Here is a 4995-nt window from a genome sequence, read left to right as displayed (position 1 = left end):
CTCCTCAAAAATGTCTCTCATGTAAGTCCTTAAGTGCTAGACAATACAGGGAGGTCACCTCTTGGATTATTAGTATATTTTTCTTTATCCTAAACTAAAATATGCCTCTCAGGAATGTCCACAAAGTACTCTTAATTCTATATAACAGGAAAAAAAATCCCTCCTCCACATGCAAAACAAACAAAAAACTTTCCTGTACCCAAAGGCAGTTAGAATGCCATATGCCAATAGTATAGAAACAGAAAATTTAGAGTTGGTAGGTACCATAGAGTTTATTCAACACCATTCTCTCATCTTCAGGTGAGAAAAAAAATAAGTTGCAGAGAGGGAAATCCAGGGTCACTCAGCTACTAAATGGCACAGCTGAGATTTGGACCCAAAATAAAGTTCTCTTTCCATTAAATCACTTCTTGAGGTTAGACATCTAGTAATTCCCTGGAATCAATTCTTAGTGGTTACTCTAAAAAACCAGGGAATCTTCTCAATAGAATCCCACATATTTGATCTGGGGGAGGTTCAGTCTTTGTAGGGTTGTTGATCAGCATAAGTCAAAGCAGGGAATTCTTGAATTCGTTTCTGTACAGCTTGGCCTCTTCCTCCAGAACCATTCCAACCTTACTCAGCTCGGCTCACGTCTTACTAGGATCAGAAGCAAAGGGATCTTTGGGAACTCTAAGGGAAGGGGAGTATGTAAAGGAAGATTAGAAGATAAAGCAGTCATGGAGAAAGACCTAGAAGTTATGAGCTCTAATCAATAAACCAAAACACATTTCTCGAGTACATATTTTTTGCTAGGCACAGTTCTGGGTACTTGAAATACTAATAAATATCAATAATTAAATCATCTCTACTTTCAAGCAGCTTACATTCAAACATGGGAGACAATGAGTACACAAATAAAATTGTGCAAATTAAACATAAAGGGAAAAAATAGAATCAAATGCAAGGTAAAGAAATGAAAGATTGTGAGGGAGGAAAAGCAGTAGGATGTACAAAAGAAGCTTCCATGTAGAAGATGATAGCTAAGTTGCCTCTTAAAAAAGAGACAGACCATGTGAGGGGGACACAGAGATAGAGAGACAGAGAAATTTTATCAAACAGAAAGGACAATATATTAAGAACAAACCTGATATGACATGCCCAGTAGTCACTGTGAAACCAGTCGAAACTAACAGATAGTCACGCCCATTGAGATTTCACAAATAAGAGAATAATCCCATGAAGAACTGTGTGATAAAGCTTTCAGATGTTCTAGAGAATCACAGGCATGAGGTGTGTCCCTCCATATGTATGCCCTAGCCAAATATTTCCCTTATGTATATATCCTTCATGGATGGTTGCTGTGAATACATGTCTTTACTTCTTATTATGCATATATTTGGGGTAGGATATACCCCAGATTTCTCAGAACAATGTTCTATGAAAACTGTCTTTTCTGGAGTGCTTCATTAAATATCTTTGCTTTGAACTGATTATGTCCTATGACCCTGTAGAAAAAACAACAAACGTATGAGTCATGGCTTGGGGTCACGGTTTGTAGCAGTTGCAAACCCACAGAGCACCTTAAGCTAGATGTAGCTATTTTTGGTGTCTCCATAGGAAAAATATATGTGCATATATTTGAGGATTCTCATAATGCGTGATATATGGCCTGAGTCTTGATGGAAGCCATAGGCAAAGGCATAAAGATGATACATAGGAAGCTAATGCAGTAGACCAGGAGAGTGATGATAAAGCTAGAAACCAATAGTCTAACTTGAAGTCCATTGCAATCAGAAAGATGTGGTGACAGACTGAACTAGAGTGATGGACATGTAAGTGGAAACAAGAGGACAAATGGAAGAATTTGGGGAAGGGTATAAGTGAAAGAACTAAAATTAATAGCAATTATATAGAAGCTTTTTGGTAAAATATAAGGAAAAGGCCAGAGTTGAAGATACAACAGAGGTTATTGATTAGAGTGACTTGAAGAATGGGTACATTGTATCAGTTTTCTTATTAATATAGTTTCTAGAGGTCTTGTGAAGGCTATTGGACAAGAAATCTATGCTGTAAAAATAGGAAATTTTGGAGGAGGATTGGGTTTAATAAGAAACATGAGTTCCATTTTGAACACATGATATGTTATATTTGATGTATCCATGGGACATGTAGTTGGAAAAGTATAACAGGCATTTGGGGATTCAAATTGGTTCTCAGAAGAGAGAGGAGGGCTGGATATAAAGATCTGGTAATCATATTCATAGAGATGATAATTAAACCTGTTGTACCTGATGAGATCAATTAGTGACAGAGAAGAAAGAATGAATAGAAGAGGAAATGTATAGAATTTTGTGGGACATTTGGTTAGCCCAAATTAGAGCCTAGGGGTAGAACCTAGATGATGATCTCAAAAAGAAAACCGAAAAAAGGAGAGGTCAGACATGTAGGAGAAAAACTTAAAGACAACAGCTATGAAATTTCAAGATGGACAGAGCATCCAGGAAAAGGGATGATGTTGTTTAGTAAATCAGTCATATCTGACTCTTCATGTCCCCATGGGCCAGGCCATCCCCAAATATGTCTTAAAATCTTTTTATCCTCTGTCATCCCCTTTTCCTTTTGCCTTCAAAATTTCTCAACATTCAGATCTTTTCCAATGAGTCCTGTCTTCTCCTTTTATGGCCAAAATATTTAAACTTCAGCTGCAGTATTTAACCTTCTACTGAATGTTCTGAATTAATTTCTTTTTTTTCATTCAGGACATTTATTTTAACAAATAGTTGAATCCTCAAGATGAACTAGATGCTGCAACAGCTGCTCTATTGGGTTTAGGTGTTGTTCCTTCACAGAATCCATTCCTGAATCGGCAATAGATAATTTTTAGGTGCTTCATTTGACCAGTACGAGTGGTGTTTTGTCGCTTAGCCTTTGGACTCCAATTATACTTTCTATTGTGTTTTCCGGAATATCTACATTTGCCACATGTTGACTTCTGAAGATGGTGGGCCTTAGAACCACAACAACGGCACAAAGTATGCGTCTTATTTCGGTGCTTACCAAATGAAGATGTCCCCTTCATCATCTTCCTCCTGCCGCTGGGACGAAAGAGCTGAATTAATTTCTTTAAGACTGATTTGATCACTTTGCTCTCCAAGGGACTCTTAAAAGTTTTCTCTATCACCACTATTTAAAAGTGTCAATTTTGTGGCACTCCACTTTTATTTTTAAAAAGTTATTTTAATTATTTATTTAGTATTTTATTTTTCTCCAATCAGCTTTCCTTATAGTCCAATTTACATTACTACTGGAAAAAAAACATAGTTTTTATTATACAGACCTCTAAGAGGAAGGTGCTATCTACTTTTTATTGTCCACATTTTCCATAGCTTTACTCCCAAGGGGCAAGTGTCTTTTCACTTCATGACTACAGTTGCCATCTGCAGTGATCTTTGAGCCCAAGAATATAAAATCTGACACTGCTTCCATTTCTTCTTCTATTTGCCAGGAAGGATGGGATCAGCTGCCAAGAGCCTAGCTTCTTTGATGTTAAGCTTCAAGTCAGCTCTCCTCTTTTACCCTCATCAAGAAGTTTATTAATTCTTCTTCACTTTTTGGCATCAGCATGGAATCATTTCCATATCTGAGATTGTTGATATTTTTCCCTGCAATTTCCCTTAATTCTGGATATTTATTCATCCAGCCTGGCATTTCACATGATACATTTTGCATATAAGTTTAAAAACTAATAATATACAACCTTATCTTACTCATTTTCCAATATTAAACCAACCAGTTGTTCCATCACCAGTTCTAACTGATGTTTCTTGACCTACATATATCAGTTTCACAAGAGACAAGTAATATGATCTGGTGCACTCATGTTTTTGAGGACTTAGCACATTTTGTTGTAATCCACATAGTCAAGAACTTTAGTGTAGAAAATGAAGCAGAAGCAGGTATTTTTCTGGAACTACCTTGCCTTCTCCATAATCCAATGAATGTTGGAAATTTCTTCTTTAGTTCCTCTGCCTCTTCAAAAACCAACCTGTTTTTCTGGTAATTCTAAGTTCACACACTGCTGAGGCCTAGCTTGCAGAATCTTAAGGATAACCTTGCTGGCACGTGAAAGAACCAAAATTGTTTGGCAATTTGAACATTCTTTGGCATTGCCTTTCCTTAGAATTGGGACATAACTAATCTTTTCCAATCCAGTGGCCACTGTTGAGTTTTCCAAATTTGCTTACATATTGAATACAGCACTTTAACTGCATAATCTTTTAGGATTTTAAATCACTCAGCTGGAATGCCATCACTTCCACAGTCCTTATTATTAGAAATGCCCAAAGGCCCATTTGATTCATTCTCCAGAATGTCTGATCCTGGGGGGTCAACGGCTGCCCAGAGTCTCATCTGACCAAATCACACAATTCTTCCCAAAGTGAGCCCCAAAGCAAAACCTCACATCAGGGTATACATAGCCTTCTCCTGGGTCAGAGAATGTCACAACCCTCTTGACCCACTGCCCAATCACAAAGTAACAAGGTGAGGGCATTCCTGAAAAACAAGGCTCCATGTGACCACATTCAGCCTATTGGGGGCAGAGTATATTTTCAAATCAGGGAAGGCTCTCAGAGTCACTTAAGCCTATCAAAGGGCTAAGGGGCAGGGGAGATGTTCAGATTCCCATTCCCATAAAAGTCACCAAGCTCATTTTCTCCTCCAAAGCCATCTGGATCCAGTGGCCAGATATTCATCATAATGACTGAAGATGGCATAGGATGCAATGGGAGACCCTGACCCTTTTAGGCTAAGGCCTTTTCAAGTACTCACTTAGAGTGAGGTAATGCCCATTCAGTGAATGGGTCTCTTTAAGAAGTGATTCAAGGGATGACTACATTAATTAGAAAAAAAGGAAGAAAAAATCAAGATGGGAGGGGAAGACCATCAGGGCTGATGTTCCAAAAAGAAACATTCACCACTGACATTCACTCTAAGCCATCAGGGCCCAAAATA

At 37.9% G+C, this 4995-nt stretch overlaps 1 long non-coding RNA gene and 1 pseudogene across 1 annotated transcript; both read right to left on the bottom strand.

The window, feature by feature from the left end:
- Positions 1-253: 253 nt before the first annotated feature.
- LOC138155866 (uncharacterized) lies at positions 254-1195 on the bottom strand. Its single transcript, XR_011167015.1, has 2 exons — positions 1127-1195; positions 254-672 (listed from the first exon to the last, which is right to left on the bottom strand). It is a non-coding gene; the product is annotated as an uncharacterized lncRNA (long non-coding RNA).
- A 1527-nt stretch (positions 1196-2722) lies between these two features.
- On the bottom strand, positions 2723-3110 carry LOC138155724 (large ribosomal subunit protein eL37 pseudogene; annotated as a pseudogene).
- Positions 3111-4995: the final 1885 nt, after the last annotated feature.

This window comes from Petaurus breviceps, unplaced genomic scaffold (genome assembly GCF_028583685.1).
Source record: "Petaurus breviceps papuanus isolate PSGF00001 unplaced genomic scaffold, PetGlider_PUasm1.0 98, whole genome shotgun sequence".
Lineage (NCBI taxonomy): Eukaryota > Metazoa > Chordata > Mammalia > Diprotodontia > Petauridae > Petaurus > Petaurus breviceps.
Note: the sequence above shows the minus strand (reverse complement) of the source record. Positions and strands in the feature narration are given on the sequence as shown.